General features: G+C 43.3%; 1 long non-coding RNA gene across 1 annotated transcript in view; it reads left to right on the plus strand.

Moving 5' to 3' along the window:
* The first annotated feature begins 281 nt into the window (after positions 1-281).
* LOC124790109 overlaps positions 282-14,699 on the plus strand; it is a 261,771-nt gene continuing 247,353 nt past the window's right edge. Inside the window, exon 1 of the long non-coding RNA XR_007016225.1 lies at positions 282-392. This is a non-coding gene — a long non-coding RNA (uncharacterized LOC124790109). The remainder of the gene's footprint in view (positions 393-14,699) is intronic.

Consider the following 14,699-nt stretch of genomic DNA (forward strand, 5'->3'; position numbering starts at 1 on the left):
GTATTGGCTGTTCCAACGAGTTTTTTCCCATCGTATACTCTCGAGAAACGAGATTCAGTGCACCGGTGCGCGTATCTAGGATGAATACGCGTCTTCAGTAGTTGTGAGGAAGGAGTAGTACTGGTTACGAGTCCCGGTTCCGGTGATCCGAGTAGCAGAGCGCTGGACGCGGGCGCAGCGATGCTGCCCACGAGCGGGGAGAAGCCGCTGCTGAAGATCACGGCGAGCGCCGCGGCGTCGGTGGCGGCGGCGGCCGTGGCGGAGATGGACCGCGGCCGCGGCTGCAGCCAGCTGCCAGCGCCCGACACCAGCCACGCCACCAGGGGCATCGACAGCGCCGTCGCCAAGGTGCTGCAGGGCTACGACTGGTCCCTCGTGCCCATCGCCAACAAGTAAGTCAGCCGCTCTAGCCTCTCCCTCCTTGCGAGCTCCACGAATGCATTCCACACCTGTCATCCAAAGTATTGGCGCATAAGGTCGTAGCGTTTTTGTTTTCCCTGTTGGTATTCCTATTGCTATACATACCGGGTGATCAAAAAGTCAGTATAAATTTGAAAACTTAATAAACCACGGAAAAATGTAGATAGAGAGATAAAAATTGACACACATGCTTGGAATGACATGGGGTTTTATTAGAACAAAAAAAGTTCACAAAGTGTCCGACAGATGGCGTTGGACCGAAAAACGGCTACCGTGAGAGGTACGCCGATATGTTACAGAATCGCATCATCCCCAGCCTGGCTGATAAACACCTGCTGCAACGTACGCTGTTTATGCAGGATGGCGCTCCACCCCATAATGCTAGACGCGTGAAAAATCTCTTGCGTGCGTCGTTTGGCCATGTTCGTGTGCTCAGCCGCCACTTTCGTCATGCTTGGCCTCCCAGGTCCCCAGACCTCAGTCCGTGCGATTATTGGCTTTGGGGTTACCCGAAGTCGCAAGTGTATCGTGATCGACCGACACCTCTAGGGATGCTGAAAGACAACATCCGACGCCAATGCCTCACCATAACTCCGGACATGCTTTACAGTGCTGTTCACAACATTATTCCTCGACTACAGCTATTGTTGAGGAATGATGGTGGACATATAGGGCATTTCCTGTAAAGAACATCATCTTTGCTTTGTCTTACTTTGTTATGCTAATTATTGCTATTCTGATCAGATGAAGCACGATCTGTGGGTCATCTTTTGAACTTTTGTATTTTTTTTTGGTTCTAAGAAAACCCCATGTCATTCCAAGCATGTGTGTCAATTTGTACCTCACTATCTACATTATTCCGTGATTTAGTCAGTTTTCAAATTTATACTGACTTTTTGATCACCCGGTAGATTTACAGCTTCTCATTTTTTATTTATAGTTCACTGCTGCTATTTGAGTTTACATATTGTCACTTTGTCAGTTGGAGATTGCGAATGGAACTGTGGACGCTAGAAAATGGAGTGCCATGTGCAGAAATTGGAACATTTCCGACATACTCTTCTGTTTGAGTTCAGTAGAGGGGTGACGGCAGCAGAGAAAACCCAGAAACATTTGCACCGTGTATGGGGGTAATGCTTTTGGACAGAGCACGGCAATAAAATTGTTCTCTCTTTTTAATGAGAATCGTTTTGACATTAGCGCCTCTCCAGGTTCAGGAAGACCTTCACGATTTGGTGATGATTATTTAAACCCATCAATACACAGTGACGCACGTCAGTATTCCACCAACGTGCAACATTTGCATGCAATGGTGATGGCTCAAAAATCAGGTGTATGACTATCGCGCGGTCTAAGCCAAAATCACAAGAATCAGCTGTTGGTCATATCCGAATCTCTGCTTGTTCGTCATCCGTTCGTTCGTGAAAAACAGCGACAATTGCTATCCTGTGCCATTACTGGTGACGAGAAATTGTGTCTTTATGCTAACCCAAGTTAAAGAAGGGAATGGTCGAGCCCAAACAATGGAGCAACTCCCTGTACAAAGAACTTCGCGCACCTCAAAAGATTATATTCCACGTCTGGTGGGACAGCGACGGTGTAACCGGGGTGTAACCGTCACTACTGACATTTATGGTCGACAACTGAGAAGTCTTGCTGACGAAATCGAACAACAACGACCAAGAAGACTATTCCACGATAAAACCCTCCCGCATTCATCTAGACTGACAGAAAACGCTACACAGAGGTTGCACCCACCTTATTCACCTGATATTGCGCCTTCAGATTTTCAGTTTTGCCACTCTCTATCGAACAGCCTTCATGGAACTTCCTTTCCGTATGAAAATGGGTTCCGAAATGGCTCGACGAGTTCTTCAGCTCAAAAACATGTGATTTCTATAATCGCGGAATCGGAAAGTTACCCCAGCGTCGGCAGGCTGATGTAAATAGTGAAGGAGAATATGTCACTGATCATAAAGTCTCTATTATGTGTATCTCTTGTAAACTCTTCGAACTTATGCACCAACATAATACGATCGTAGGGGATATCGATCGCAATTTGTTACTGGATTGAGGACTTCTTGATAAGGAGAATATAGCGCATTATCGCGGATGGAGACCCATCGACAGATGTAGAAGTAACTTCAGGTGTGTCATAGGAATGTTTGTTGCGATCCCACATCTACATCCACATCTGCATGGTGTCCCACGTAAAATGGTCAGTGTTCATGGATTTGACAGGTTCAATCAAAAGTCTAGAACACATGGGCTCTAAAATGCATAAGTTAAGGCCTACGAGGAGCGAAGATTAACAAGTGATAATAGCTCTTAATATATGCACTTCGGAGCCCATGATTACTGGACAGACCTGCCGCTGTGGCCGAGCGGTTCTGGGCGCTTCAGTCCCGAACCGTGCTGCTGCTGCGGTCGCAGGTTCGACGTCCTTAGGTTAGTTAGGTTTAAGTAGTTCTCAGTCCAGGGGACTGATGACCTCAGATGTTAAGTCCCGTAGTGCTTAGAGCCATTTGATTACTAGACACTTTCATCTTCTTTCAATCCATAAAAATGTGGAAAGCAGAGAACTTACAGTATATGTGTTCACATAACTCTTTAACTATGCATATTAGAACCCATATTTACTACAGTTTTCTATTTCGAATGACAGTTCCTGTCATATCCTTGAATACTGATCATTTTTTCTGCGACTCACTGTATACTCGGAGAGCAACGTTTCGGTGTATAGCGAATGGTACTGTGTGTACCACTGCCGTTCCCCGCTTTTCTTGTTTAGTTTGCGGGAAGAATCACTGCTGCTAACTTTTCATGTGAGCTCCCGTCTTATATTCATGGACGTTTCACGAAAAATGTATGTTGTTGTTGTGGTCTTCAGTCCTGAGACTGGTTTGATGCAGCTCTCCATGCTACTCTATCCTGTGCAAGCTTCTTCATCTCCCAGTACCTACTGCAACCTACATCCTTCTGAATCTGCTTAGTGTATTCATCTCTTGGTCTCCCTCTACGATTTTTACCCTCCACGCTGCCCTCCAATACTAAATTGGTGATCTCTTGATGCCTCAACACATGTCCTACCAACCGATCCCTTCTTCTAGTCAAGTTGTGCCACAAACTTCTCCCCAGTCCTATTCAATACTTCCTCATTAGTTATGTGATCTACCCATCTAATCTTCAGCATTCTTCTGTAGCACCACATTTAAAAAGCTTTTATTCTCTTCTTGTCCAAACTATTTATCGTCCATGTTTCACTTCCATACATGGCTACACTCCATACAAATACTTTCAGAAATTTATGGGAGGAAGCAATATATTGGTTGACTCTTCTAGTAACGTACGTTCTAATGCTTGTAATAGTAAATCACAGCACGATGCGTAACACCTCTCCTGCAGAGGTTAGCATCTGCGTGATGCTTTACTGCTTACTAAATCAGCCTGTAATGAAACGCACTGCTCTTCTTTGGATCTTTTCTACCTCATAGCTGGTACGGATTCCAGACCGACGAACAATATTCAACAATTGGTGCGAGGATGCTTCGCTTCTTCCTTTGTCGATAGACAACATTTCCACCAGTTCCTTCCAAGAAATCTGTTTGGCATCTGCCTTGTCTGTGATTAGCTTTGTGTGGTCATTTATCGCTACGTACGCATACTCGTAGATATTTTATGGAAGAGTCTGCTTCCAGTGATTGTCCTACAATGCGTCTCTTCATGTTGTATATTGATGATCTTGCAGACAATATTAATCATAACCTTAGGCCCTCCGCAGATGGTGCGGTATCTGTAATAAAGTACAGTTTAATAAAAGCTGCATAAATATTCTGTTACATCTTGACAGGATATCCAAGTGCAGCAAAGGCTGGTAATTTGTTTGAAATGTTCAGAAATTTAAAATTGTGCATCTCCAAACACGAACAAAATGTAGTATTCTATGACTACAGTACGAAAGAGACATTTGAAACAGGTCGTATGGATACCTGGGATGTGCACATGTGAAACTGAGCAAATACGATGGGGCAGTCATAGGTAAAGTAAAAAGTTTTCGATGACGTTGATCCACTGTCATGCAATACTTTTTAAAAGAGTAAATCACCATTTTTCTGTGTATTATTATATTTATCATTTGCACTACCCAGATTTTGGCTTTTATGCCATTATCAACTACAATGCCAAAAGTTGTTAGACCAGTATTAAGTTATATAAGTTAATTCAGTCCAGAGCAAGTAAACGAAGCTCATACATGTCTTTAAGATGCAGCTGTTAAAGACTGTAGACTCTAGAGGACATAGTGAATATGGAAACTTTCTGGAAAGTGAAAACTGTGTGTCGGACAGGGACTCGAATCTAGGGCACTTGTCTTTCGTAGCCAAGGGCTATACTCCACTGCACAGTGAAAATTCATTCCGGAAGCAATCTTCGATATGTACTACGTCTTGTAGAGTCCACATTCTTTGACAGTTACATCTGAAAGACATGTGTTATCCTTGGTTACCTGCCTTAACAGATGCGACTTAATAATGATCTAACAACATTTAGCATTGTACCTGATAATGGCATAAAACCGAAGTCTGGATAGTTCAAACGATAAATATAATTATATACAGTCAAATGGTGGTTTACTCTTTTAAAATAGGTAAAAAATTTGTTTATTTGGTAAGATACTAGCACCATGCAATCAGTCTACAAAGGAGACTGCTTACAAAACACTTTAACGGCCCGTATGGGACCCATGCCAAACAGGACTCGCATGGGATATAAAACGTACACAAAGCAGGTAGCACAAATAGTCACAAGTTTGTTTGGGCCATAGGAGAGATCAAGGAGATGCTAAAAAAAAAGAAAAGGAACTGTATTGGCAAACGCTGTAGATAGACGCAAACTATCCCGAGAAACTCCCCGGCACTTCAATCTGTGTGTCGAACCTGGGACCCTTGTCTTTCGCGGGCAAGTGCTATACTCTGCTAGAGAGTGAAAATTCATTCCGGAAAGAATCCTCCATGCTGTGGCTAAGCCATGACTCCGTAATATCCTTTCTTCTAGGAGTGCTAGTCCCACAAGTATCGCAGAACTTCTGTGAAGTTTGGAAGGTAGAAGATGAGGTATTGGAGGAAGTACAGCTGCGAAGCCGGGTCGTGAGTCTTGCTTGGATAGGTAAGTCGGTAGAGCATCTTCCCACAAAAGGCAAGGGACTCGGGTTCGAGTCCCAGCCCGGCACGCAGTTTTAATTTGCCAGGAAGTTTCAACAGCGAACACTGCGCTGCAGAGTGAAAACTCGTTCTTAAAACTGCCCCAAAAAAGCCTGCTTACCGAGCTTCTGGAAACAGCTTTAAGTGAGGAATCTAGAAATATAGTACACCCACCCACATACTTTTACATCACGACCACAAAGATAAAAATAATTACAGCATGTGCAGCGGTGTTTCATCAGATATCGCGCTCCGTTTGTCAATGTAACGGGTAGAAGCACTAACACCTAGTACTTCAAGACGTGCCCTCTGTCATGCACTTCACAGTGGTCTGCAGAATGTAGATGTAGGAAAAAGGAGCTAAGAGCAACCCAGAAGTGCCGCATCTACATTTACACTCCGCAGACCGCACTGCGCTTCATGGCACAGGATAACGGGAAACGACAGTTTTTTCAGGAAAAGCATTTGCACGTTCCGAAGCCAAAACCTCATGTTTAATATCCAACTGGGCTGAGGACTTTTTGTTATGCCAGTTATCGCCGCGGCAGCAGTAGGGATGTAAGCAAAGAGGCGTCGGGTGTTGTTACCTCGTTGTTGAGCGGAAGGATTAATATATCAGTAGGAGAACATGTGGCTGAAGTCCTAAAAAACAAATTATGGCTGGTGAAGCCCATAGTTCTGCCACAGTGAACATCGTTCCAGTCACACAGTTGGAGAGCAGCACTTTAACGCGACAGAGAATGGGGCACTGTTCGCTTACACAAAGGCTCGTCCTTCGCCGTGAGGACCCACCTGTGTGATGCGCTTGTGGCGTGACACTGCCGTGCGCCACATTTTACTTAATGCTGCATTTTATATTCTGACATGAGGGGAGCAGATTCTCTTGGTTTGTCCGCTGCATTAAGTAACTGTGAGACAAGTGTGGGCAATGTTTTTAAAATTTTGTCTAAGGTTAGGACTTCTGGCCCAATCATTGGGCATTAACGTGTTTTAGACTGGCTAGTTCATCCTTTCTTGGTGCATGTTCATTTCTCACTCAATATATGTTTTTGAATTCAGACTCAGCTTTTTATTCAAACGGGTTTTACTTTCACATTTAGAACTGTTAACCAACATCTACTTCTTCTCACTGTGGGTGCCTCTTTCCCTGTTTTTATTAGTGTCCGACCGGGCTCATGTATAAGAGGATTACTTTTAGCACATATTTTTAGTTATTTCTTCTTTTATGTAGTATTTGTCTCATGACTAAACTATAGTTCGAATTAAGCTTGAGGAAAGGACATGGAAGTGCATTTTCATGACGGCATTGTACCACATATACTGATATACTTTGCGAGAAAAGAAAAAAATCAGAAATTTAACGTAGTTTTTTTGCAAGTCGGAAACAGCCTACATCTACAACTTACTTAACACTTCAGTACATTATTGGTACTATACAGCGTTGCAGGATACACACATTTACATAAACAGTATATTTACAGGCTAACATTTAAATTTGATAAGCAGATCGAAGCACGCGGCATCACTTCATGCATAGCGTGGGCAGTTCTCAACAGAATGTTTCATTGCCTGTCGCTCCGCGCCACAACCATACGAAGCAGTATAACAATAGCACTAATTCTTCATAATGTGACCACATCTCCCTTGGCCGTTCAGATGCAGTTGAGTCTCGACCATTCGCGAAGGGGAAGACTGCACCTGCAACTTTCATCTTTGGACTTTCAAGTAGGTATGTGTGCTGGATTTTCATTTCATTGTTATGTCCATTTCTTGGTGACGTCTGAAACATTTCTGACCGTAGACTGACCCAAACTCTGCAAACCACTACTTAGAACTGAGTTCTTAAGGGATACTATCTTCTTAATAATATCAATAAATGAACAAAATGCTTACCACGTCGTCCATACACTTTTATGAAATACCCTTCGGCAGCTTGCTCTCATCGCCAGCTTTGTGGAAGAGAAGGAGGAGGAGATTAGAGTTTAACGTACTGTCGACAACGAGATCATTAGAAACGGAGCACAAGCTCAGATTAGGGAAGGTTGGGAAAGGAAATCGGTTGTGCGTTTTCCAAGGAACTATGCCGGCATATGCATGAAGCGATTTAGCGAAATCAGGAAAAACCTAGATCAGGATGGCCAGACGCAGGTTAAACCGTCGTCCTCCCGAATGCGAGTCCAGTGAGCTAGCCACTGCGCCACCTCCCTCGGTCAGGTTTGTGCGTCAAGATGTTGTTATCCACCGCAGACTTTTCTATGTATGGTCGTACTGGAGGTGATGTACACGTTCCTTGTCCGATCTAACAATGTGGTCAACGAATTTCTGTCAAAGCGCTTCCTGTCGGTTCCACCTCACAATAAAAAAGTGAATTATGTAGAAAACGCCAAGTCACTTTTAGAAAACCCCGAAGTTATTATAACTTCAAATCGTAATTTTCTGTTTAGAAAATGGATACAATCTCTTTCGTTATTCACTTCAGATAATAAGAACCACTAACTGATGAATCCTTTTTTCTTAATGTGTCATGTAAACTTGAATACTAAAAGCTTGTCCTCACAATTACCATGTGGGGCAAATGAAGAAAACATAAATTCCTGTCACAGTCTAATTCGTTTGCACGCTAGTAAGTGCTCCAACATAGCCTTCCCATAGCTTCCACAGTCGCACTACACTGGCGTGGAGACGTGCCTTCTCTTTCAGACCGTGGCCACACCTACGACAGTAATCTTGGGGTAGCATGACGTATGCATGTCGCGCTTTCGAATGCCCAATCAAACCTGACACTAGGTTTTTAAAGTCCCGAACTGTGAACGTTGGAAGTTGTTTGACGTCTACCTGTTGTCTTCTTGCCTTTGTTCTTCGACGTCTTATTTTTCTGAGTTTCTCTGTGTAGTTTCCGACATAATGGCGCTGCGCTGCGAACATATCAGAATGTTTTTTCTACTACAATAGCCCAGAAAATCCAACTTGTGGTGCGTGATAGCAGCGACATTTGAAAAATTACATTCTTGTTGACTCCGATGATCCCACTAATGTTTGTTTCCGTCGAATAAACTATCTGAAAACTATCAGCACGTAATTATAAGGGGTGATAAAAAAACTTCCGTTTGTAGGCCCTACAGTCCAGAATCGGTACGCCAATCAACCACAATCGCCGTGATCACTGAGGCAATCATCTCATCGACACACCAGGCGAAAACATTCTGTTGGCACCCACCTATATACGGAGAAATGATCATCACGATAAAATAAGAGAAATCAGGGCTCGCACAGAAAAATTTAAGTGCTTGTTTTTCCCGTGCGTCGTTCGAGAGTGGAACGGTGGAGAAGGTGGTTCACTGAACCCTCTGCCAGGCACTTTATTGCGAATAGCAGAGTAATCTCGTAGATGTAGATGTAGAAGATACCCGTTTGGTAAAACACCGTGTCCTACCGCGGGAAGAGTAGCTGGCTGTTGCACAGCAGCGTCCGAAAGGAATCGTCTATCCTTTTATGGGATCGAAGACGTGAGTTCAAGACTATAGGGCTGATGCTCGAGAGTCTCCACTTGAGTTGACTTAACTTCTGCGTTACGACGTTTGCGATAGGGGGACGTTCGTTATTGTGAAGCACCCGCGCCCCTTTGTCGCAGGTTTCATTCGAAAATGTTGGTTTCCGGCAGACATGCTGCCCCATACACATTTTTCATTCTTCGATGTCCACCGGTGTTTGTGCTTCGGCAGCCAAGGAAGGAACAACAGCACGTAAATGCTATTAGGGCGCATTTGGTAATTACGTCACCATAGTTCACGGTTCTGCATGTACCGCACGCATGTAGGAAAGACACGAATACCACACCAATCCCCTGCTTACATGTCGGTGCTTATATACCCTCGTCGGAGTCACGCTTCGTTGCATATACGTAGTAGCAACACCCTCAAATGGAAACTTTTTGATCGCCCTTTACATTTCGTCCATTTTGCTCAGCAACTTATAATCACTGAAACAGACATTCTTTCTCCTGGAAAGAGTAGCTAAAGTATTATTCTGACTGTGTGTAGGGGAGAGTCGTGCAGTATCGACCGACTTAAGTTTTTTAACTTCACTGTGTAACTGTGGTGGTTAATCGGAGTGTTACTATGATCTAGGAATAACACGGTGTAACGACTTCTGTGTTTATTCATGGTACTTAAATACATCGAAAGTAAAAGACCTAACATTACAAGGCTTGTAGAAAGGGTCTTGCAAAAATGGTTCAAATGGCTCTGAGCATTATGGGACTTAACTTCTGAGGTCATGAGTCCCCTAGAACTTAGAACTACTTAAACCCAACTAACCTAAGGAAATCACACACATCCATGCCCGAGGCAGGATTCGAACCTGCGACCGTAGTGGTCGCGCGGTGCTGGACTGTAGCGCCTAGAACCTCTCGGTCACAACGGCCTGCTGGGTCTAGCAGTATGGACCATTGTGTTTCTGTGATAATATCGGTTATCATTGATACGCTCCACTGATACTTATTGAATAGTAATAATACACAAAATCAAGGGAACTTGTTACTATTTCAGCTTAGTTCGCCAACGTTTACCTCAGTTTGACAGATATCGCGAACAAAGTAAAAAATATTCCCCTGATCGACACAGCCATCACGTTCCCTGCCTCTACACTTGGTACGCAGCACCCAGTCGTCTTCAAACGACTCCAGACACATAATACTCGATTCAGTCTCTCTTGTTGACCCATTATTTCCTGTAAATTTCGGTCTTCTCCGCAGCTTTATAATTAGCTTTTCATGACCACCCTTCGCTAGTTTATTTTATTTTGGAACACCCGACTTAAGTTCAGCTTTCGTCAGCTCTCTTTTAGACTTTATTATTTCTGTTTTTAATCTCGTCTCTTCGGTGGCGATCTTTTTCTTTTCTAATTGTTGAAAACGGTCAGCTGGCTCCATCGTGGTCATTTTGCTAGATGTAACTCTGCTCACAGCCATGTTCAGACACTCTTCTTTAGATTTTTCTCTTAGGTTTCCTCATTTTCCGCCATTTCAATCTGAAAAGAAGTAAGTAGAAGGAAATGTAATTTAAAAAGTGAAATTACTTCTGGCCGACACTGAAAGGCAATCGGCTGGCCGGTACTGTACGACAGACACGCAGTAGGATCAACTCATATTGTACGTCCTTTTATAGAAATTATCATGAAACATGTGTTAGATGTCATTCCTTACGTGACATAGGTATCCGAAATATAGCAGCGGAATTAATCACTTACCTTAAAAACGGCTACCACAGGACTCAAAATATCTTCTGCGTCGTACCAGAATCACCACCAAGCACTCAGAGCAGATGAAGCAACGCAGAGAGGAACAAGATATCCGAGTACAGTGCACATGGATATACAAGATTGCTTCTGATTATTGTATACGTCCGACATTGGGAAGCGGAAAGGGAAATCAGAGTAGTGACCAGTTGGCCGGTACTGCAAGTCATCCGATACTGCACGAATATACCCAATGTTTATGTTGGCGATCCTGTGAAATCCAGCTGGCTGGATGACCATCTGATCTATTTGGTGCACACTGTGATATTGGTTGCATTATCGCCTGTGACAGGCACAGTGCCTATTGCCAGCACTGCGTTGAAGGTAGTATGTACTGCATAGTTGAGTGGATGAAGGCATCTAGAGCCAGCTGACTTACCTCACATGAGCCCTCTCCCCCCTCCCTTCCTATCCTGGTCACGGGCGCTAGTGCTGAGAAACTGCTGTCTGTACGTCTTCATAGTACACTTTTGCACCTATGGTTATCGATTTGGTCTACGTGCCAGGTGCGAATGGGAGCTCTATTGGTAAACTTGGAGGGATACTGGGATGAATATTTTCATATGACACTGTTATTACTAGATATCTTACTATCAAGTTAATAGGCTGCTCGCATTTTTTTAAGTCTTCGGCTAGTGAAGACTGCCAACAGTAGACTACAAACTGAGTATACGGACCTTAATGCCACATTCCTCTTCATTTAAGTCCATACCTATATGATTACTCTCTGATTCGTACATCAACACTTGGCGGAGGGTGTATCATACCACTTTAGTGAACTCTTCAGTGCAGGCTCCGACTTTCTCCTGAATAACAGACAGGCAAAGATTTGTTAGCGTTCCGAGGCGAATATTGTTGATTGAAAATTTGTGAAACGTTTCACCGCAATGAAAAACGCCTTTGTTTCGATGACTACTGTAATCCCAACTCACTGTCAGATCCGTTACACCGTTTCCCCTATTTCGTGGTAACTGAACTGCAATTCTTCCACCTCTCATATGTCACGCCTAAGTCATTTCGTACTTCGTTTTGATTTTCTGCTGATTACACAAAACAGTAAACGACGACATAATCTGCAAACAATCTGAAAAGGCTGCGCAGATTGTCTAGTAATTCATTTACGTTAATAAAAGAACGTGATATAGTCTACTACACTTCGGCAACACCAGGAAAAATAAGAAATATTAAGATTTAACGTTCCGTAGAAGACGAGGGCATTAGAGAAAGAGCACTTAACCCTAAATGGGGATGAATTCGGCCCAACATCCGCCTTGAGCGATTTAGAAAAATCAGGGGTAACCTCGATCTGGATACTAGTACCCGGATTTGAATCGCTGTTCTCTTGGATACGAGTCCATTGTCTTACGACAGCGCCCCACTCACTGTAGGAACGCCGCACACAACGTCTGTCTCTCCAGATTAGTTCCCCTCAGTTACGACGTAGTATGACCTTTCTGAAATGAGATCACGATACAGTCGCATAGCTGAGACGATATTCCATAGCTGCGCAATTTGATTAACAGCCGCTTGTGAGGACTGGTGTGGAAACGACTTGAAATCCTCTGCCGATAGCACTCAGCGCTTAGTGTAAATAAAGAGCCACTTGGGTTTCGGATGACCGATACTTTCTGAATCTCTGACTGTTATATGTTAATAGATCGTATTTTTGTGAACACAGCTTAAAGGTATGATTTCCGAAAGCTACTAAAAATCGGTGTTAGTGAAATGGGTCTATAATTCTGCCCGTTGCTTCTACTTCCTATTTTTGCTTACTGGTCTGAGCTGTGCAAGTTTCTAGTCTTTAGGTACGGATGCATTGTCGACAGCTAAAAGACGATTGCTAAAAGTGGAGCTATTTTGTTAGTTTGGTCTGAAAGGTGCCCAGTGATATAAACTGTACCAGCGCATTCAGCGCTTGGCATTCCCAAGGGGATTTAATTGTCAATTATTCTAGAACGCAGTTGTCACCTACTCGCACGAATCAGTAACACTGATCAGTGGAAATTTCGTCTGTAGCAAAACTATTACCATCACTCAATGAAGGGAATGATTCTCTCTTGCAACTCAAATAATTTATATAGACTACCACCAGAAACCGAAATTGACAGTAAATCTCGAGATTCTGTAAATCATTGCCAATGTTGAAGGTTTTGCTTTCCTTTGAATCTGGCTTGCTTCTTTCCCAGATTTTGCAACGCAATTGTAATATATTTTACGTCCCATGGGAGATATTTTATCTTTTATTAATTTACTTGGAATATATTGCTCTGTCATTTGCACCATATTTGTTTTAAGTTGAACCACAAAGGTATCATTAAAAGATCAGAGATCATCTCTCATAAAGGCGTAAAAAGTATTTTATACGCTTTTTTGAAAAAATATCTATGCTTCGCCTTTTTTTAGTGGACTTGGATGTTACGATGTTGTGATTACTAATCCCTTTATTTGTCAATAAGTTCGATGAAAATTGAGCCAGTTGCGATCATCTGTCCTGTTTCGCAAGTTGCCTCTCGGCCTGCAAGTTCTGGTCATTTGGAGAGGGTAGGATTATTTATATTTGGGGGCTGCAACGTTGTAGCCACTTAAGGATATGGTAGCCAAGGAGGGGAAGAAATGCAGCGTGCACCCTGTCCGTATAGCGAGGGCGAGTTATCCCAAACGTGGAGCATGTCCTTCCAGACGCTATTCGTATGTAACACAGGTTCCATACCACTGCAGGTAGTAAGTCACTTAGGTGCTAGCGATGTACGTCGCTTGAGATCGGAAGAGAGTCTTTCTGATTTCCAGCGGCGATTGAACACGACGGCACTGCTTGCAAGGTGAAGGCGGAGCTGATCATGTACAAAGGCTTAGATATTTCTGCAACGTTGTGGACTTCGGATTCTTCGACTTGGTCAGCAGGTAGAGACTTGTTGAGTTCTAAATAAATGAGGGCTTCAACAAACACTTCAGGAAGTTACATGGGTAACCGAAACTTTGAGGAGTGGACTGGGAGAATTTTTTAGGTTATAAGCTCTCGGGAAAATTGACGTATGAACAGGGACTGAATGCCATTAAGTTTAGTCGCAGCGAGAGCGTAATGGAGGTGCTAAACAGACTGCAGTGGCAGGCACTATTGGAATGGCATCGTGCATGACGAGAAATGCTTACTGTTGAATTTTTGAGAGCGTACGTCCCGAGAAGATTCGGGCTACTTCCTTCGACTGGCGCAAAAGACACTGCTCCCTGCAATACCCTCCGCCACACACTGTAGAGTGCCTTGCGGAGTAACGTTTTTGTTGCAGTTAGTATGAGCAATAACGGATATAAATTAATAATTGATTCCCAGTTATTATCTGTGAGAACTGTTTTGAGCACTTAGTTCTGTAAGCGTGAATGGCGGCAATAACGTACTAGAGCTGTTAGCGACAAATGACCTGGAGCAAATACAGAACTTTAGAACGGTTACAGGAATTATTGGCCAAAAGCGCAATGTAGCAAGACAATGTCGCATTATCCATGTTCACATAAAAGAAATTCAATACACATGTTTTTAAACTAAATACATGGTTGTGCTGTGGTGCGCTACTCGAAGATGGTGAAAAGTTTCTCACCACTAGTTCAAAAAATGGGTCTGAGCACTATGGGACTTAACTTCTGAGGTCATCAGTCCCATAGAACTTAGAACTACTTAAACCTAACTAACCTAAGGACATCACACACATCCATTCTCACCACTAGTATTCGGTCGGTAGGACAAGGGGAGGTGACAACCAAAAGCTCCTGATCAGTAAACCACGCACCACT

Source organism: Schistocerca piceifrons, chromosome 3, assembly GCF_021461385.2.
Source record: "Schistocerca piceifrons isolate TAMUIC-IGC-003096 chromosome 3, iqSchPice1.1, whole genome shotgun sequence".
In the NCBI taxonomy this organism is placed as follows: Eukaryota; Metazoa; Arthropoda; class Insecta; order Orthoptera; family Acrididae; genus Schistocerca; species Schistocerca piceifrons.